Source organism: Oncorhynchus mykiss, chromosome 4 (assembly GCF_013265735.2).
Source record: "Oncorhynchus mykiss isolate Arlee chromosome 4, USDA_OmykA_1.1, whole genome shotgun sequence".
NCBI classification, from domain to species: Eukaryota; Metazoa; Chordata; class Actinopteri; order Salmoniformes; family Salmonidae; genus Oncorhynchus; species Oncorhynchus mykiss.
Window position 1 is genome coordinate 35,315,927 of NC_048568.1, and position 22,563 is coordinate 35,338,489.

Genomic DNA, 22,563 nt, shown 5'->3' on the forward strand with positions numbered 1-22,563 from the left:
CACTGAACTAATTGTATTTGCCCCCCCAAAAATAAGTGCATGTTTTCTGTAATAGCTTTGGCAGTTCTGCAGCCAAAGGCCCCTTCCTGAGTGTTGGAAGGATGGTTCTCATTTGGGGACTAACAGGGACTGCTTCCCAAACTGCACCCTGTTCCCTACATAGTTCCCCATGGGGTCCTGGTCACATGTAGTGCAATATGTAGGGAATAAAGTGCCATTTGGGACACACAGTCACTGTGGGTCTTTCAACGGGCTGCAGATTACTTGTGAGGGATAGGTGCATGGGTGCAGATGGGCAATGCTGTGACACAGAGGCTACATCCCAAATGGCAGCCTATTCCCTATTTAGTGCCTATTTTGGCCAAAAGTAGTGCACTATGTAGGGAATAGAGTGTCATTTGGGATATGTGACCGATGTCTCGCAATAACACAGAGTACACGCTGTACAGGGATTTTGTTTGGATTCTAATTTAGAGAAGGCAAGATTGTGGGGGACTGAGGCTTAGTTACCTAGAATCAAGATATCAACGATTGGACGTGAATGCTCAAACAATGTCCTGGCCTTTTCAAGTTGAACCTAGTTAGTTACCAGGATGTTGTTAATCTGAAGTGCGGTGGGGGTGGGGGTGGTGAGGTAGAGAGGGAGGGGGGGAGGGTTGTAAGGAGTATAATGAATTACATTTACATCTTAGTCATTTAGCAGACACTCTTATCCAGAGCCATTTACAATTGGTGCATTCATCTTAAGATCGCTAGGTGAGACAACCACACATCACAATGATACAGTATCATGTACATTTTCCCTCAACCAAGTATTTATCAGCAAAGTCAGTGCAAGTGGGAAAAGAGTTGGGGTCATCGAGTTATTTAAGATACTCTTCAAAGAAATAAAAAATACAAACATTTGAAAAAATGGCCAGGTACTCCACTGTCCTGACTTAGGGAGGGGTTTTGTCGTGGAAATTCTACACAGGGACAATCAAAGTCAATCTTAAAATAATCGTTATTTTATTAAAAGCCCCCTGGAGAGTTTCCAACAAACTTGATGCACTGTAGTACATGTCTGTCAGGAGCTCTCTCTGGGCAGTCCTGTTAGTTCTCTTATATACTGCAGACAAGTTATATTTGCATGATTTAGCTTATACATCATTCATAATTAATTCATCATTAAGGTTTGCTTTATTCATGTGACCGACCAATACTGGTTCATGCATTTGACAGACCAATACCTCGCAAGGCTTCTTCTCTCTAAGCTGAGACCTTGAAACTGAGATATCTTTCATTCTCAAAACAAGGGTCTGGGCGTACTGCCTAATTGCAGATACTGATAGTGAGGATTCGTTCAATCAGTCACTTGCATGAACACATAAATTGGTTATTAGAAAAGCACAAACATCACAGTTTGTTCCACCATTAGGATGCCAGGACAGAGAAGAGCTTTGACTGGGCTGAGCGGGAGCTGCCCTCCTGTAGGGGTGGGAGGTCCAAGAGACCAAAGGTGGCGGAACGCTGTGCTCGGGTTGGGATGTAGGGTTTGAGCTTGAAGGTTAGTAGGTGCTGTTCCCCTTGCTGCTCTGTAGGCAAGCACCAAGGCCTTGGAGATAATGTAAGCATCGACTGGAAGCCAGTGGAGTGTGCGGCGGAGCAGGGTGACATGGGAGAATTTAGGAAGGTTGAACACCAGGCAGGCTGCGGCATTTTGCATAAGTTGTAGGGGTTTGAGGGCACAAGCGGGGTGCCCAGCCAACAGAGAGTTGCAGTAGTCTAGACGGGAGATGACAAGTGCCTCTTTTAGGACCTGCTCCACTTCCTGTGTGAGGAAAGGTCATACTCCATCATCATTATCATCGTCATTATCACTTCTATCATCATCATCATCCTTCTCCTACTCCTCTTCCTCCTCCTCCACCTCCTCATCCTGCCTCTCCTCTTCCTCCTCCTCCTCTTCCTTCTCTTCCTCTTCCTCATCCTCATATCATGTTAATATCACATTTCCTTCTATTAGTAAGATATAGTATGTAAAGATAGCTACGTACACTGAGTATACAAAACATTAAGAACACCTGCTCTTTCCATGACATCAACTGACCAGGTGAATCCAGGTGAAACTATGATCCCTTATAGATGTCACCTGTTAAATCCACTTCAATCATGTAGATGAAGGGTAGGAGATTTATTTTATTTTGAGACATGGATTCTGATGTGTGCCATTCAGAAGGTGAATGGGCAAGACAAATGATTTAAGTGCCTTTGAACGGGATATTGTAGTAGGTGCCAGGCGCACCGGTTTGTGTCAAGAACCAACTAGCTCTCACAGTCTCACGTCAGACGTTCATCCATGTTTCTCAAATGTCAAATTTGGAAGTTTAAGGTTAAGTTGAGATATTAACAACGTATTTTTAAGGTTAGGGTTACGTTTAGGCATTAATGTTAAAATCTTAAGGTTAGACATTAACTCCGAATGGTTAACGTAAGGGTTAAGGTTTGGGATAGGCTTAAACTAAACTTTCTATTGCTGGATTTGAACATGTCACCTTTCCATCTCCCGACGTCCTCAGACATGGATGGACGTCGAATACTGACTTGTATCTAGGGTGACCAGGTTGAACTGCAACTCTGCTGGGTTTATCAGGCTCAACAGTGTCCCGTATATATCAATAATGGTCCACCACCTAAAGGACATCCAGACAACTTGACACAACTGTGGGAAGCATTGGAGTCAACATGGACCAGCATCCCTGTGGAACGCTTTCCACACCTTGTAAAGTCCATGCAACTCAATATTAGGAAGGTGTTCTTAATGTTTGGTATACTCCGTGTATATACTCAGTAATGAAGCCTTGGCTGCTCTCATAGATTACAGTAGCGCAGGAATGAAATAAACAGTATAGTTGAAATGATCATGCATGGTTAGTCACTGGTATAGTTTGTTCAGCCAGTCTAAACTCCTCTGCTGCTCTATCTGAAAACAGAGACGCAGCCACAGCACATACCGTGGCAACTGAGGTGTGGAAAGTGGGAGCTAGGCTCACAGGCGGCGGTAGAGCAACGTAGCTCAAGAGAAAGAAGCACTTGTGTTCCTGTATAGAGACGAATGGGGGAGAGAAGGAGGCATGGAGGGATGGAGGGAGTGATAGAGGAACGGATGGAGGGAGGGAGGGATGGATGGATCCCAGGTGGGAAAAAATGTTGGAGGAAAGCCAGACCAGCGCTGCAGTCAGTGGTTCATTTACATTCCACAGAGTCGACTAAGCGTGTCCGCGATCCTCCACGCTAACACACACACGCACACGAATACACACACACACACACACACACACACCACTATCACCTTACACTCATGCCTGCCTGCCTGCCTACTGGAATTAAAAACCATAGTCACAACAACCACACCCTCCCCACCACCACCCCGACCGCCACCCCTACACCCACCCCCCACCGCTACCCCTATACCCACCCCCACCGCCACCCAAACACACTGCCACTCCCACCGCCGACCCCTACCCACACCTCTGCCCCTACCCCCACCACCGCTCCTACACCCACCGCCACTACCACCCCCACCACCCCTACCCTCACCACCATGACTCCGACCACCACCCTACCCCCACCACCACCACCATGGCCACTTGGGATAACAACCATCAGTGTTCCTCTGCTGTACGGTGTAACCTTGGCGATGGTGTCACCTTTCCTAATGCTCATCTTGAGAGTCTGTGATGACACTCATATCCCGGGGTCTGATGAAACCACTGAATCAAATGAAACTCATTTCCTTCACCTCTCTTCTTCTGATGTCCTTGCCACCGACAGAGATATAAGAGGATCAGTTTGGGGCTCCCGAGGGGCGCAGCTGTCTAAGCCACTGCAGCTCAGTGCAAGAGGCATCACTGCAGTCTCTCGTTTGAATCCAGGCTGCATCACATCCGCCCGTGATTGGGAGTCCCATAGGGCGGCGCACAATTGGCCCAGCGTCGTCCGGGTTTGGCCGGGGTAGAACGTCATTGTAAATAAGAATTTGTTCTTAACTGACTTGCCTGATTAAATGAAAGTTAAACTTTTTTTTAAAAATAAATCAATCATTTACTGTTGCTTATCTTTTTCCTCAACAATTTCCCTTTATTTTTTATTGGAATGTTATTGCTGCTTTAATTAATCCACTTTATTCTTCCTGCTTGTTTTTCTTTTTTCTACCTTATTTGTTTTTTTTACTGTAAAGTGTGTTGCGATTTTAAATGGGCTTTAAATAAAGATTGATTTGATTTGAACATTATAAGGAACCCCACTAAACATGCCTAGCATAGAGCAGGGTCATTTTACAGCACATCAATACTGTTGTGTGTTGTTGGCTATGCCGGATTAAGTGATATGACATGCTATTCTATAAAATAATTTCTCCGTTATTAATATTATCTGATTGTGCTTATCATGTAAATATAATTAACGAGAGAGTCGGGGCACCACAAAATTATATTTATAGAGCTGTTATCTTCCGAATAAACTCTTAAAGACCTAGTAATATTTTACATCAATAGCAGTCAATATTAATTGTCACCTTAATTCAGTCTCATCTGAAAGTTGTAAATTCTTGGTTATCTGCACGAACCCTGGCTAACAATTTGAATCTGCAATACAAAATTGGGTTTAATTATTTATTTACTAAATACCTAACTAATCACACAGAATTACATATACACATAATTAAATCATAACTTGATTACAAATTACGTCATAAAGGAAAACGTCCCTAGCGGGCGGAACAGATATGACAGCTTGTTACATAAAAGAAAAGGGTCTGGGTTTGAGTGAAGGAGCGGGAAGACTGAGGAACAAAGGGAAGAAGCTGGGCTATCGTAAATACAGTATCTTATGCATTCTAAATTACCGCCCATTTGGAAAAGGAAAATGCAATAAATATTTACTCTGTGCTGTGCTTTGGTAGGTTGGTGGTAGATGGAAGGCCGTGTTGCCAAACCGAGTCCTTTGAAGAATGTCTCTGGTTGTCAATTGGATACGTTGTAGTAACGTTGTTGTGTGATAGACGGGTACTCTGTCTGTGCAACCCTCGTTGCATCTGCTGTTGCTAACTCGACGGCTAGGAGGTATCACTTCTGTAGTGAATAAGAGTTCAACGTTCATACTATTCGCAACCAAAGCTCATGCTGATGTTGGCTTCATTCTGTAGTTATTATCTGAACCATTCTGACATAGGACCGTCGTCCTCACATCGTTGAAACAGGAAATTCTATTGTCATCAAGGGCTTATATAGGAAGGAAGAGGAGGGCGTGTTTGAAAAGTTTTATAGCCCATGTCCCTTCACAGGGCGGGCCACTGATTGAGCAGCCCTATATTATGAAAACCACATCTCACATTTTAGAAGCTAAAATCACATTTCATCCCATCACAAATAATTTCATATTGAAACATTTAAATTGAACAACAATTCCATGTGAATCTGATAACTCTGATGTGTAGACTTTCCACTGTAGATTTTATGTAATCTTATCATTGATGAGAATGCCTCAGATGACAACCGAACTGACATCATATTCATTAAGTACCACCACATGTTACATTTTTCGGATTACCAGAATATAGTTCATTTCCCCCCACCTACTGATGTTCCCAGAATCTCTATGTTAACCAAGGGGTTTTGCAAATGTAACCTCAGTAGGGTAGAGAGAGGAAAAATGGGGGAAGATGTATTAATGACTGTCATTAACCTACCCCCAGGCCAACGTCATGACAATACACATTCAAATAATATACTGTATCTCAGTGACACGTGATGGACCCCCTATACATAATCATATCCCTACCTACCGCCTAGTTGAAAGAACCTGCAACCCACTTCCTCATTAATTTCCCTGCTAGACGTGTCTATGGGATTATAATGAGATGGCTCCAATACGGCTACGTACAGATCTGTGCTGGAGCCTCCGTTGCCTGTAGGGCTTCTTTTGTGATGGTTAGAAGGAAACAACGCCTGTATCTTGCAGCTCGTTAGCCAGGCGTAAATGGGTGACTTAGAGAGCGATGGATGGCGAGCGAGACAAACAGACAGATAGGCGGGCGGACGGAATGACGGACAGGCGGGCGGGCGGGCAGGCAGGCAGGCAGGCAGGCAGGCAGATAAAAAGACAGACCGGAACACCCCTGCCTGCAGGAACAGACACATGGATGGAACGGAGATCAACGCATGTCTGCCTGCCTGCCTGCCTGCCTGCCTGCCTGCCTGCCTGCCTGCCTGCCTGCCTTGCCTGCCTGCCTGCCTGCCTGCCTGCCTGCCTGCCTGCCTGCTCTTAAAGTTTGATGTGTGCTTGGAGCTTTCATTTCCATTTCTATGCCCTGACTTCAGACTCCTATTGTCAAGTGGAGCCTGGCAAATAAGGAACACCTCAAACACTTGCAGGGTCAAATTAAAGTTAAATCACTTATAACTTGGAACAGAAAGAGCATACTGTAAATATATACTGTAATAATATACATAATAATATACTGTAATAATCATAATGTAATATTCAGACTGTAATAATATACTGTAATATTATGCTGTTATAGTCATAATGTAATATTCAGACTGTAATAATATACTGTAATAATATACTGTAATATTATGCTGTTATAGTCATAATGTAATATTCATACTGTAATAATATACTGTAATAATATACTGTAATATTATGCTGTTATAGTCATAATGTAATATTCATACTGTAATAATATACTGTAATAATCAGAATGTAATATTCAGACTGTAATAATATACTGTAATGCTATACTGTAATAATATACTGTTATAGTCATAATGTAATAATCATACTGTAATAATCATACTGTAATAATATGCTTTATAGTCATAATGTATTATTCAGACTGTAATAATATACTGTTATAGTCATAATGTAATATTAATACTGTAATAATAAACTGTAATAATATACTGTAATAATATGCTGTTATAGTCATAATGTAATTTTCAGACTGTAATAATCATACTGTAATATTCAGACTGTAATAATCATTCTGTAATAATATACTGTAATAGTCATAATGTAATATTCAGACTGTAATAATATACTGTAATAATATACTGTTATAGTATAATGTAATAGTCAGACTGTAATAATTATACTGTAATAATATACTGTAATAATATACCGTAATAATATACTGTAATAGTCCATGTAATATTCATACTGTAATAATATACTGTAATAATATACTGTAATAATATACTGTAATAGTCCATGTAATATTCATACTGTAATAATATACTGTAATAATATACTGTAATAGTCATAATGTAATATTCAGACTGTAATAATAAACTGTAATAATATACTGTTATAGTATAATGTAATAGTCAGACTGTAATAATTATACTGTAATAATATACTGTAATAATATACCGTAATAATATACCGTAATAATATACTGTAATAGTCCATGTAATATTCATACTGTAATAATATACTGTAATAATATACTGTAATAGTCATAATGTAATATTCAGACTCTAATAATGAACTCGAAAGATTAGTGGAATCTGTGTGGGTAGCTGGACAGGTAGGATGACTGACAGTGAAGGTGACAGAGGAATGGATGAGAATGAGGCAGGAATTCCTTTAACCATAAAGTGGTATATTTACTGAGTAGTCTGTGCTGCATCACAAGGAAACAAATAACATGTATCCAATCAAATTCATAATCAAAGATCAAACCATATCATTCATTATTAACATCATTTAGGGAATTCAACAGTCCAGTTCATTAAGAAGTCAATAGTAATCATCCACGAGTCATTTAGGCTCGTAACTATTTATCATAAATTATGAAAGAATACAAACAGTGAATGGTTACACAATCTATAATCCCCATTATCAAAGTCAATCAGTTAGCAAACAATGACGTTTCTCATTTCACTCTTTCAATTGTCTTCATGTGTACATATAATTCATTTCAATACACATGAACCATATCGATTGCATAATTGGCCTATGAGGATCCGTAGGGCCGTGATCATTGACAATTCACATTACACAATATGTTTGAAGCTGCGCTCCAAGCCGCGCTCCGCGGTAATAACTATTAACAGTAACTGAATGGCCCACTCTCCCGATCGCCACAGATAATTCAGATGAAAGGTAAGAGTCGGTGGACTTACGTGGATTCATGGACGCACAGAACTTCTGGATCAGATGGAGTTAAGGAAGAGAAAGCAGCGAGATCAGGCGATGGCAATTTCCTCCTTTTATGGAGTTGAGATCTGTCGGACATTTCCACCTGACCTAATTAAAGCGCCCCTGGCCCAGCTGAGTAAATGGCAATGAATTAAAGGATTATTCCACCAACTCCATGGGCCTTTTCTACAGCCACTCCGGAAATTTGTTAAATTCCACACTCCTCAAAAAAGGCTCATTGCTCCCCGTCCTCTGTCATCTCAGGGAGAGGAATTAGTCGGGCAACTGGCCGGATATATGTCCAGTTCTTCACCTGGATCTCCACTGATCTAACACGACCATCGGTCCCAGGCATGGTCTTAGTTATACGGCCCACCGGCCAGGAGGCTCGAGGCAGCTGAGGGTCCACTATCATTACTACTTGGCCAGTTTCCAGGCTGGCCATTTCTCTCCACCATTTCCCTCTGTGCTGTAGACTTGGTATGGTAATCCCGAATGAATCGGGCCCAAAAATGGTCAGCTAAGATTTGGCTGTGTCGCCACTGGCGTCTGCCTACGAGGTTGGTATCAGCATACATGGCTTGAGGAAGTGACGCATCTCGGCGTCCCATCAAGAGCATTTTCGGTGTAACCGGATCGGGGTCAGCAATGTCTGCAGAGAGATATCCCAAGGGTTTGGAGTTCAGAATCCCTTCCACCTCCTCCCCTTCCTCTCCAGCCGGTGCTCTTGCCTCCGCTCTCCAGGAACTTGGTGAAGCCCTCCAGTGTCCTCTCACCATTGTAGTCGACCACCTTGTGCTGATCGCCTGTGAGGAAGAACTTGAGAGTGGGGAAGCTGTGTACTTTGACTGTCTCGATCTCGTTGGCTGTGGATTCCATCTTAGCCACGACGATATCGGCGCTGTCCTGGTACTTCTCGCCCAGTTTGGTCCAGATGGGGTCAAGCTGTTTGCAGTGGCCGCACCAGGGTGCATAAAACTCAACGAAGATCTTCTTTTTGGGGTCGAAGACGACCTCCTCAAAGTTCTTGCCAACCAGGAATCTGACGGGGTTCTTGTCCCAGTCTTCAGGGATGTCCTGGCTCATGAGGTGGGGCTTGAGTTTTCCCTCTGTGAAGAGTGTGCAGAAGGCGACGATGTTGTCGGCAATGATGGCCTCGCTCTCGGGCCTGTACTCTACAATACTGTAATAGTCATAATGTAATATTCAGACTGTAATAATCAGACTGTAATAATCAGACTGTAATAATCTACTGTAATAATCAGACTGTAATAATCAGACTAATAATCAGACTGTAATATTCATACTGTAATAATCAGACTGTAATATTCATACTGTAATAATATACTGTAATAATATACTGTAATAATATACTGTAATAGTCATAATGTAATATTCAGACTGTAATAATCAGACTGTAATAATCTACTGTAATAATCAGACTGTAATAACCAGATTGTAATAATCTACTGTAATAATCAGACTGTAATAATCAGACTGTAATAATCAGACTGTAATAATCAGACTGTAATAATCAGACTGTAATAATTAGACTGTAATAATATACTGTAATTATCAGACTGTAATAATCAGACTGTAATAATCAGACTAATACTCTACTGTAATAATCAGACTGTAATAATCAGACTGTAATAATCTACTGTAATAATCAGACTGTAATAATCAGACTGTAATAATGTACTGTAATAATCAGACTGTTATATTCATACTGTAATATTCATACTGTAATAATCCGACTGTAATAATCAGAAAGGTATATTCAGACTGTAATAATCAGACTGTAAAAGTCAGACTGTAATAATCAGAAAGGTATATTCAGACTGTAATAATCAGACTGTAATATAAAGAATGGACCCAAGACTGGATAAAAGCGTATGTTAAATAGCATATATTTTATGCTATTATATTCTATTATATTATATTTGATTTGATTTGATTGTCAGTAGATGACTGCTCTAATGCATTGACCGGCTTGTGAATTGTATGACTGTTTCATCCTCTGTCCTTCCTGGTGGATTGTATGACTGTTTCATCCTCTGTCCTTCCTGGTGGATTGAGGAGGAAGTTCACTGGCGTACTGACACACAAACGACATCCGCAGCAAGAGGAGATACCAAGCTACCTGGCTCTGTTCCTTTACCTTGCTCTCCCTGCCACGTCCGCCCGTTCTCCTCCAATTCTCTTACATCCCCGTGTCTGAGAAGAGATTCTCCCTTTGGCTGTGAGATGCCATCTTTTACGTGTACTGCGAACTTAGCAAAATATTATTGAAAATAAAAACTCCCACAGCCATTGTTTTCCATTATTGTAAGGGTTCAGTTGAATGGTACACAACGCTGGCTACAGTGTAACACAATAGCAGGGCTTTATTGATTCAGTTTATGATCTAACCTTGGTGTTCTTCGAAACCAAACCAAAGCTAAATGATGTTTCCCTTACCAATGCCTAATAGTGTCTCTTTTCTGATATAAGTTCAGCTCTTTTGTTTGCTCTGTGTGTGTGTGTGTGTGTGTGTGTGTGTGTGTGTGTGTGTGTGTGTGTGTGTGTGTGTGTGTGTGTGCGTGTGTGTCTGCATGCGTGCTCACATCCCTGAGCGCGTCTGTGTGCGCGTTTGTGTGTGTGTGGTCTTGTCAGGGTTTGCATGCCTGCAGTACCGATCTCAACGTTATAAATAGGCACCATCAATCACAGGAACGTCCTTCATTTGGCATGCGCCAGTCACTCCTGAGGCTAGGGAGAAATGCATATTCACAGTTAAACAATGAGTGTCACTCAACCAGCTCCCTGTAGACACATAGCAGCTGTGAAGGGTAGGCTGCTATTGACTTTCCAAGTGGAAGAACCCACTGAGTGAGTGGCGTGAAAGAAAGACCCCATTTTTATAAAAGAGCCAGATTAGTTAACTAGGGGAGAGAGAGGGAAGTGGAGGGGGAAAGAGAGAAAGGGGGAGAGATAGCGAGAGAGAGAGAGAGAGAGAGAGAGGGGGGGTGGGAGAAAAAGAGAGAGAAGTGTGGAGATAGAGTGACGAGCGAGCGAGAGAGGGAGGGGGTGGGTAGGGAGAGAGAGAGAGAGAGAAAGAGAGACTGTTAAGTGTCTAGTTGGAGAAAAATGAACAACCAGTCGTTCCCTGGTCCCTATGCTCAGTAGGCCAAATTCCTATTTAGTAAACTGCAACGTGACTTGGACAGAAAAGCCATGGGAGTTGTCTGCAGGCATTAACCTCCCAGGAGAATGAGGATAAAGGGTGGGAACAAGATTTGCCACGTTGAGATTTTATTTTCAATATTTTCCACCAAATAAACTTGAGATTGTGTTTATTAGGTGAGATTGCATTGGCCCTCTCCTGTTTAGGGCCTGAGCGGCAAAGCGGTGTTGAGTTTTCTCATTTTGTATGGTTAGTAAATTTGATTTGCCAACAGATCCATTTTTGTTGCGACATGAGGGAGAGAGGTCCAGGGCGAGAGGTCCAGGAAGAGAGGTCCAGGGAGAGAGGTCCAGGGAGAGAGGTCCAGGGAGAGAGGTCCAGGGAGAGAGGTCCAGTGCGAGAGGTCCAGGGAGAGAGGTCCAGGGCGAGAGGTCCAGGGCGAGAAGTCCAGGGCGAGAGGTCCAGGGCGAGAGGTCCAGGGAGAGAGGTCCAGGGCGAGAGGTCCAGGGCGAGAGGTCCAGGGCGAGAGGTCCAGGGCGAGAGGTCCAGGGCGAGAGGTCCAGGGAGCGAGGTCCAGGGAGCGAGGTCCAGGGAGCGAGGTCCAGAGAGAGAGGAAGAAAAGGCTTGGGACGGTCCAAATGGCACCCTGTTCTCTATATAGTTGCACTACTTTGACCAGGGCCCTTTGTAGTGCCATTTGGGACGGGCTGTATCTGTTGAGCCTGTTTTTAAATGCCGTATTTATAGGGGTCAGGGGACTGAGGGGAGATAGTGGAGCTCACTGTTTGGACTTTAATGACATTTGAGGAAAGTCTGTTTCCGGGGAGGCAAGGCTATTCAGCCTGGTTTCTTCTTCATTGTCCTCAGGGGCAATGCTGACTTAGAGTCAGGCTGGAACAGCTGGGAGGCTAGGAAATTGTCTGGGTGTGAACAAGCACAGAGGGGATTTCATTTTCGGTTTTATGGACGATCTTAGGAGTTCTTTCACATGTAGGTTTAAGAGAACTACAGGTATGAATGGTAAACCCAGACGAACAGGCACACAGCCACACACACAAAGGAGAGCAGAGAAAGGAAGTCAAGCAATGTGTGTTGACTATTGACCCAGAAAATGCTGTTTTGCAGATTGGCCCTCTAAATACCAACATGTCATGTGACATAGAGTATATGAGCAATAGGGAGAGGAGACAGGGTAAATACAGGGTGACATGATGGTGGAAGAGAGGGGAGATTAGAGAAGAGGGGTTAGAGGAGAGGGTGACAGGAGGGAGAACGTAGAGGGGTGAGAGGAGGGTGAGGAGTGACAGGAGTGAGAGTAGGGTGAGAGGAGGGTGAGAGGAATGAGAGTAGGGTGAGAGGAGTGAGAGTAGGGTGAGGTTAGGGTGAGAGGAGTGAGAGTAGGGTGAGGGTAGAGTGAGATGAGTGAGAGTCGGGTGAGGGTAGGGTGAGAGGAGTGAGAGTAGGGTGAGTGTAGGGTGAGAGGAGTGAGAGTAGGGTGAGGGTAGGGTGAGAGAAGTGAGAGTAGGGTGAGAGGAGTGATAGTAGGGTGAGGGTAGGATGAGAGGAGTGAGAGTAGGGTGAGAGGAGTGAGAGTAGGGTGAGAGGAGTGAGAGTAGGGTGAGAGGAGTGAGAGGAGTGAGAGTAGGGTGAGGGTAGAGTGAGAGGAGTAAGAGTAGGGTGAGGGTAGGGTGAGAGGAGTGAGGGTAGGGTGAGAGGAGTGAGAGTAGGGTGAGGGTAGGGTGAGAGGAGTGAGAGTAGGGTGAGGGTAGGGTGAGAGGAGTGAGAGTAGGGTAGTTTTTTTTATTGTATACTTTTTTCCACCCAATAAACTAGGCTTTTATTACTTTATTACTTCCTGTTTGAGCAGATAAAACTCCTCAGCACCCTTTTCTTCCTCTTCTGCTTCTCTTCCTCCACCACCCCACCACCAACTTCCTCTTCTCCTCTGTCCCTTCCTCCTCCTCCACCACCCCACTCCTCCATCCTGTCTCCTATGAGGGAAAAGTTATGTTTTCACCTTATTTGTTGGCTATGTAACAATTATTGACTTAACGAACAGTAAGATATTTCTGTCCTGATAATGCTGTGTTTTATGGTCTCCACTCTAGCACCCTGCAGTTAGTCTGGGTGTTGAGGACATGGGTTCTACTAGAGATAGTTTGAAGCTGATAATTGACTTGTGTTGGTCATAAAACCTAAATGCTAGCATTCATTAGACAAGATGTGGTGTGTGTGACTCGAGATAGAGAGTTGCCCAGATGCCAGGAAGATGAGACAAAGTAAAAGACCATCGAGTGTAGATAACCAAGATGGCTTATGGGAAGGTTAGAAGTGACTGACTAAGCAATCTTCGTATGAGCTATATAAAAACTGTGCATCGTCTGTAAAGGCTAGACTCTCAGCCTAACAGTCAGTCAAGACTGGTGGACTGACGGTCTCATTATTGCAATAATTAATGAATATTAAATAAAGATGATTGTTTGAAGAAAAGACCAAGTCTCTCTCAGTACTGAATTTCCACAAAATTTTTGGCGACGAGGATGGGATCTGCAACTTCACCTGTTGAAATCTCCTGATCTGGGTAAACTGTGCACAGGGGATCAGAAATTAGGATCTCGCGGTACACCATGCTCATTTTTATTATTGATCAGGTTTACCCGCCTATTATCTGAGAGGTAGCGGGCACAGGTGGATATCAGATCTCGAACAGAGTACTGAGAGAGGTAGGCTTGGACAATCTATCAATACGTGACGAAATTATAAATGTAAAAAATAAAAACAATTAAAGTCCCTGTTTAAGGGTACGCTCAGAACGAGGTCTTCCTCTCAGGGAACTCCACCCCCCCACCCCCCACACATTAACAAGTCCAATACCTCAAATGAAAGATAAACATCTTGTTCATCTACCCATCATGTCCAATTTTTTAAATGTTTTACAGAGAAAACACAACATATATTTATGTTAGACCACCAAATCAAAGGTAAAACGCAGCCATTTTTTCCAGCCAAAGATAGTCACAAAAGCAGGATTAGAGATAAAATGAATCACTAACCTTTTGAAAATCTTCATCAGATGACACTCATATGACATGTTACACAATACATTTATGTTTTGTTCGATAATATGCATATTTATATCCACAAATCTCGGTTTACATTGACGCCATGTTCAGAACTGCCTCCAAAATATCCAGAGGAATTATAGAAAGCTACGCCAGGTAACAGAAATACTCTTGACTAAAGGTACATGTTCTACATATAATGAAAGATACACTGGTTCTTAATGCAACCGCTGTGTCAGATTTTTTAAAAACGTTACGAAAAAAGCCTAACATTGCAATAATCTGAGACAGCGCTCAGACGTAAAAGTATTTCTCCGCCATGTTGGAGTCAACAGAAATACGAAATTACATCATAAATATTCCCTTACCTTTGATGATCTTTCATCAGAATGCAGTGCAAGGAGTCCTAGTTCCACAATAAATCGTTGTTTTGTTCCATACTGTCCAATACTAGTGTCCAAGTAGCTGCATTTGCTATCACTTTCAACTCACGTGCCCAAAAACTGACTGCTGGTCCAGGATAACTCGTACGAAAACTTCCACAAGATATATTCCAGGTCGAATAAACTGGTCAAACTAAGTAGAGAATCAATCTTCAGGATGTTATTATCATATATATCCAATAACGTTCCAACCGGATCATACGTTTTCAGCTGGAGCCAAATGGAACGACGGTGGCACCCACAGAGAAATGCGCCACAGGAAAATGGCATTCTGTCGGGACACTGACTATTTCCCCTCCCATTCAGTCAAAGTTCACAGGAAATGCTCCATTCCACTTTCTACTGAATGAGGACATCTAGTGGAAGGCGATGGAAGTGCTACCAGATTCATATCTTGTTGGGAAAGGAGGGGGTGATGACGTCAAAGTTGCCCCACATTCAGAATTTCACTTCTTGTTTGGAAGATTGCCTGCCCTATGAGTTATGTTATACTTACAGACATAATTCAAACAGTTTTAGAAACTTCAGAGTGTTTTCTATCCAATAGTAATAATAATATGCATATATTAGCAATCTAGGACAGAGTAGGATGCAGTTCACTATGGGCACGCAACTCATCCAAAGTGAAAATACTGCCCCCTATCCTCAACAAGTTAACAGGGCCACAGCTGAGGTAAACAGCAGGACTGAGTTCAGTTGATAAGAGTGTTCTTAAGTGAGGTATCCTTGTGCATGATTGTTAATTAGCCAGTTGCGGGCAACCAAAAGTATAATCCGTGGTACTGACTTGATCGCAGTAGGATGGTGAGGTTTGTGGGAACAAGGGACCAGGGCCTGGTGACACCCTGAGGGGGCACTAGTCCTGGTGAAGTTCTATTAGATGAGGGACCTGTGCCAGGTGACACCTGAAAGAACACTAGTCCTGGCGAAGTTCTATTAGACGAGGGACCAGGGCCCGGTGACACCTGAAAGAACACTAGTCCTGGTGAAGTTCTATTAGACGAGGGACCAGGGCCCGGTGACACCTGAAAGAACACTAGTCCTGGTGAAGTTCTATTAGACGAGGGACCTGTGCCAGGTGACACCTGAAAGAACACTAGTCCTGGCGAAGTTCTATTAGACGAGGGACCAGGGCCCGGTGACACCTGAAAGAACACTAGTCCTGGTGAAGTTCTATTAGATGAGGGACCAGGGCCCGGTGACACCTGAAAGAACACTAGTCCTGGCAGTCTAATTATAACGTGTTGTGTTTTGTTAAGTTAGGTAAACAGGTATGCCCTGGGTTGCTATTGGTAGGTGTTATTGTAAGTGTTTTGTTGTTCCTGATACTTAGGAAATATGAGGTAAGGTTGGATTTTTTTGGGACCGTGTTACATAGTTAGATAGGAGACATGGGTACTCTGTAGGTAGTTTTGCACATTTAGATAGACATAAGATCATCTATACAAGCGAGTGTGAGGGAAGTATGGTTTGGGAACAGTACTGTGTGAATGAGATACAAGAGAGTGTGAGGGAAGTATGTTTTGCGAACAGTACTGTGTGAATGAGAGTTTTGTGAGTCTAGAATTAAGTGTTCATCTTACATTTGGATAATAAAATATGCAGTGTTATCTTGAGGGTTCCGTTCTACAGTGCCCATCATAGAATATCACAGAGAGGTATTATTAAGTTCTAGATGTTATTCTATAATTTCTGGAAGACTACAGAACCGTTGAGGATTATTCCCATAGGGCAGCGTCCGAGTGTATGGGTGAGGAGTCGTGGGAAATGGAGTTTCATTAATGTGAGTACATAAGATTCCCTACGTTATCTATTGATTCTGTGAAGACATGAACACAAAAAAAGAATGATAAATTGTATGTGTGTATAATCGATCCCTCTCTCCCTAACTTCAGTCATCGCTCCATCATTCAGTCCAGCCCCTGGCCTGGAGGAATTAGAGCATTTTGGCACAGGCTATTTCTGGTCTCTGCCAGGTTACAATGGGAGTTAACCGCTGTCTGTAAAGTGAGGTTGGGAGTGGGGGAGGCTGGCTGCTTATTGCGCTGGGAACTTAACTTATTGCATGGGAGACTGCAGAGCCCCCCACCCTCTTCAATCATGCTTTTATTGGGAGATTACAAATCGGAGGCAGGGACGTTTTTTCTCTACTGTCTCCTCTCTACAGCTGCACCCCCCTAAACAGCACCAGCTACAGTCTCTCTCTGTATCTCACTTTGTTTCTTTCTCTTTCTCCCTCTGCCTCTCTCTAAATCTATCTTTCTGTGTCTCTCTCCCTCTCTCTCTCTCTGGCTGGTTGATTGGCTCGCTCTCTCTGTCTGTCATTATGAGGAACAGAGACTGGAATAGTGTGTGTATGTAACAAGCTCTCAAAATCTATCTTTCTGTGTCTCTTTCTCTCTCTCTCTCTCTCTCTCTGTCTGTCATATGGGGAACAGAGACTGGAATAGTGTGTGTATGTAACAAGCTCTCAAAATCTCACTGCAGAATCTACATTTGTCTATAAACGTCCCATTTCAAAGTTGAGTCATTAATTCCAGAGGTGAGGTTGGGAAAGGGTTACGACTGCCTAGCACTGGGATTAAACATACAACCCTCGGTTGGGAAAGGGTTACGACTGCCTAGCACTGGGATTAAACATACAACCCTCGGTTGGGATAGGGTTACGACTGCCTAGCACTGGGATTAAACATACAACCCTCGGTTGGGAAAGGGTTACGACTGCCTAGCACTGGGATTGAACATACAACCCTCGGTTGAGATAGGGTTACGACTGCCTAGCACTGTGATTGAACATACAACCCTCGGAGCCGGACCTTGCAGCTTCTGCCCATCCACCATCCCTGTTCACAACGCCCTGGTAAAACCGAAGCCTGCACCTTACCACACACCCACCCACCCACACACACATATACATTCATGCTACAACACATATCACATCTGCTACTACCAGACTCTTATTATGATTGGTAAATACTACACAATTTAAACACTTGCAACCAACACCCCTTCCCCAAAACGTGTAAATATTTGACTCAATTGTGCCTTCCTGTATTGTACTTAGGATAAAATGTGTATTCTATAAAAATAAAATAAAATACATTTTAAGTGAGAAGTAGGCATTGGTCTGAAGCTGAAAAATAAAGTAAAGTCACATGAGCACCAAAATGCCTACTTCACCCATGCTCTACCAAGGTTTTCCAGCACAGCTTTGACCTACTACAGTAGCTATGTTGGTCTATTGTACTTCCAATACATTTTAGGGGTTGATTAGGATTCAAAACTTCTCAAACAGTCTAATTCATACTCTGAGGAGGTGCTCCCAAAATAAAGTGGTTTGTACCTCATACAAGGTCATGTATTGCATTCTTCCCACCCCACGCTAAGACATTACCCAATTCCACTACCAAGCTTTTATTTTATAATTTAAAGCAAGATTTACTTTTATACTTATAACCCCATTTTTTATTTTCTTTATTTTTTTATTTATATCGGCAAGTCAGTTAAGAACTAATTCTTATTTACAATGACGTTCTACCCCGACCAAACCAGGACGACGCTGGGCCAATTGTGCGCCGCCCTATGGGACTCCCAATCACGGCCGGATGTGTTACAGCCTGGACCATCATGCTTGATTGAGCTGTTTTGTATTGTAGTAATGTGGTGCCAGCCTATATTTCCTTAAATATTTATTTTACCAATACATGTTGTCATGACGTTGGCCTGGAGGGTAGGTTTATGACAGTCATAAATACCTCTTCCCCCCTTTTTCCTCTCTCTACCCTACTGAGGTTACATTTGCAAAACCCTTGGTTAACATAGAGATTCTGGGAAGATCAGTAGGTGGGGGGAAATTAACTATATTCTGGTAATCCAACCAATTGAACATATGCGGTGGTACTTAATGAATATGATGTCAGTTCGGTTGTCATCTGAGACATTCTCATCAATGATAAAATGACATAAACTCTACAGTGGAAAGTCTACACATCAGAGTTATCGGATTCACATGGAATTGTTGTTCAATTTAAATGTTTGAATATGAAATTATTTGTGATGGGATGAAATGTGATTTTAGTTTCTAAAATGTGAGATGTGGGTTTTCATAAGATAGGGCTGCTCAATCAGTGGCCCCGCCCCTGTGAAGGGACATGGGCTATAAAACTTTTCAAACACGCCCTTCTCTCTCTTCCTATATAAGCCCTTGACGACAATAGAATTTCCTGTTCCAACGATGTGAGGACGACGGTCCTATGTCAGAATGGTTCAGATAATAACTACAGAACGAAGCTAACATCAGTGTGAGCTTTGGTTGTGAAATGGTATGAACTTTGAACTCTTATTCACTACAGAAGTGATACCTCCTAGCCGTTGACTTAGCAACAGCAGATGCAACGAGGGTTGCACAGACAGAGTATCCCGTCTATCACACAACAACGTTACTACAACGTATCCAATTGACAACCAGAGACGTTCTACAAAGGACTCGGTTAAATATTTATTGCATTTTCCTTTTCCAAATGGGCGGTAATTTAGAATGCATAAGATACTGTATTTACGATAGCCCAGCTTCTTCCCTTTGTTCCTCAGTCTTCCCGCTCTTTCACTCAAACCCAGCCACTTTTATTTTGTGTAACAAGCTGTCATATCTGTTCCGCCCGCTAGGGACGTTTTCCTTTATGACGTAATTTGTAATCAAGTTATGATTTCATTAGGTGTATGTGTAATTCTGTGTGATTAGTTAGGTATTTAGTAAATAAATAATTACACCCAATTTTGCATTGCTGATTCAAATTGTTAGCTAGGGTTCGTGCAGATAACTAAGAATTTACAACTTTCAGATGAGACTGAATTGAGGTGACGATTGATATTGACTGCTATTGGTGTAAAATATTTTTTATTTGGAAGATAACAGCTCTATAAATATTATTTTGTGGTCCCCCGACTCTCTAGTTAATTACATTTACATGATTAGCTCAATCAGGTGATATTAATTATTATTAATTATTATTTTATAGAATAGCATGTCATATCACTTAATCCGGCATAGCCAAAGACACAACAATGTCATTGAAAAATAAAAGTGTTTTGGTCAGGAGGTACCCAACAGAACATAACTACAGGAGGTAGGGTAGTATAGATTATAGATTCCTGATTTCTGTAACCGCTAGTTTACCTGTGAAATATTGACATAAGCACAGAACCACTTGTTTTTCAAACATGGTCCTGTTTTATCAATTACTGTGCTGGACAATGGACAGTTCATAACCTGTCAAATGACTATGTAGCTTAAAGTTATGTGTGCATTTGTATTTATTTTCACAATTAAGATGATGACGCTACAATTATACACATTTACAATAGGCCTATATCTACAAAAACATACACATACAGTGCCTTGCCAAAGTATTCGGCCCCCTTGAACTTTGCGACCTTTTGCCACATTTCAGGCTTCAAACATAAAGATATAAAACTGTATTTTTTTTGTGAAGAATCAACAACAAGTGGGACACAATCATGAAGTGGAACGACATTTATTGGATATTTCAAACTTTTCTAACAAATCAAAAACTGAAAAATTGGGCGTGCAAAATTATTCAGCCCCCTTAAGTTAATACTTTGTAGCGCCACCTTTTGCAGCGATTACAGCTGTAAGTCGCATGGGGTATGTCTCTATCAGTTTTGCACATCGAGAGACTGAAATTTTTTCCCATTCCTCCTTGCAAAACAGCTCGAGCTCAGTGAGGTTGGATGGAGAGCATTTGTGAACAGCAGTTTTCAGTTCTTTCCACAGATTCTCGATTGGATTCAGGTCTGGACTTTGACTTGGCCATTCTAACACCTGGATATGTTTATTTTTGAACCATTCCATTGTAGATTTTGCTTTATGTTTTGGATCATTGTCTTGTTGGAAGACAAATCTCCGTCCCAGTCTCAGGTCTTTTGCAGACTCCATCAGATTTTCTTCCAGAATGGTCCTGTATTTGGCTCCATCCATCTTCCCATCAATTTTAACCATCTTCCCTGTCCCTGCTGAAGAAAAGCAGGCCCAAACCATGATGCTGCCACCACCATGTTTGACAGTGGGTATGGTGTGTTCAGGGTGATGAGCTGTGTTGCTTTTACACCAAACATAACGTTTTGCATTGTTGCCAAAAAGTTCAATTTTGGTTTCATCTGACATCATCCCACTTGTTGTTGATTCTTCACAAAAAAATACAGTTTTATGTCTTTATGTTTGAAGCCTGAAATGTGGCAAAAGGTCGCAAAGTTCAAGGGGGCCGAAAACTTTTGCAAGGCACTGTAGTCACACACATACTGTAAATATATATATATATATATATATATATATATATATATATATATATATATATATATATATATACAGTGTCTTGCGAAAGTATTCGGCCCCCTTGAACTTTGCGACCTTTTGCCACATTTCAGGCTTCAAACATAAAGATATAAAACTAAATTTTTTTGTGAAGAATCAACAACAAGTGGGATGATGAGCCACATGAATATGAAGGACTATCAACATCTTGCTGTATACACATTTAATACATCTCTCCCCCCTCTCTCTCTCTCTCTCTCTTCCTCTCCCTTTTCGGAGTGTTACCTACAACCGAGTGCTCTATCAACCTCTCTGCCTCTCCCTGCCTCTCTCTGACTCTGTCATTCTCTCTCTGTCTGTCTCTGCCTCTCTCTGCCTCTGTCATTCTCTCTCTGCCTCTTTCTGCCTCTCTCTGCCTCTGTCATTCTCTCTCTGCCTCTTTCTGCCTCTCTCTGACTCTGTCATTCTCTCTCTGCCTCTCCCTGCCTCTCTCTGACTCTGTCATTCTCTCTCTGTCTGTCTCTGCCTCTCTCTGCCTCTGTCATTCTCTCTCTGCCTCTTTCTGCCTCTCCCAGCCCCTCACTGCCTCTCCATGCGTCTCTCAGTCTCACCCTGTGTCTCTCTGCCTCTTCCAGCCTCCCTCTGCCTCTTCCAGCCTCTCTCTGCCTCCTCTCTCTGCGTCTCCCAGCCTCTCTCTGCCTCTCCCTGTCTCTCCTAGTCTCTCTCTGCCTCTCCCAGCCTCTCTCTGTCTCTCCCAGTTGCTCTCTCTCTTTGCCTCTCTCATTCTCTCTCTGCCTCTCCCAGCCTCTCGTGGCCTCTTCCAGAATCCCTCTGCCTCTTCTAACCTCTCTCTTCCTCTTCCATCCTCTCTCTGCCTCTCCCAGTCACTCTCTGGTCCTCCGGGTTGTTTGGATTTACGAGCGAGTACTTGACCACGTCTGAGCCCCTCAGATTCACCGTCACTCGTCAGGGAGGCAGATTGGCCCCGCAGCCTGGCAGGTGGGGCCCATACCAAGCCTACTGCTGCAGCTCGCTTTTATTTGGACATAAAAAGTAATGAAACAGGGGAATGATACGAGTGTTTTACTGCTAATCATGTGTCCCTTTGTCCCTATTAAAGCCTTGTTTGCATAACAATCTACACAAACACACTCCCTCTTCCCACCATCTGTCTGTCTGTCTGTCTCTTCCTTTTCTTTCTCTCTCCCCCCTCCCTCTCTCTCTCTCTCTTTCTCTCTCTCTCTCTCTCCCTTTCTCTCTCCCACCCCTCTCGCTCTCTCTCTTTCTCTCCCCCCCTCTCTCTCTTTCTCTCTCTCTCTCTCCCCGCTCTCTCTCTTTCTCGCTCTCTTTCTCTCTCTCCCCTCTCCCCCTCTCCCT

At 42.7% G+C, this 22,563-nt stretch overlaps 1 protein-coding gene and 1 pseudogene across 1 annotated transcript in view; one reads left to right on the forward strand and one right to left on the reverse strand.

Annotated features, from left to right (window-relative positions):
* Window positions 1-22,563, forward strand: part of LOC110521089 (alpha-(1,6)-fucosyltransferase) — a 168,808-nt gene that overhangs the window by 66,310 nt on the left and 79,935 nt on the right. The window lies entirely within an intron of this gene.
* On the reverse strand, window positions 1,826-10,438 carry LOC110521088 (annotated as a pseudogene).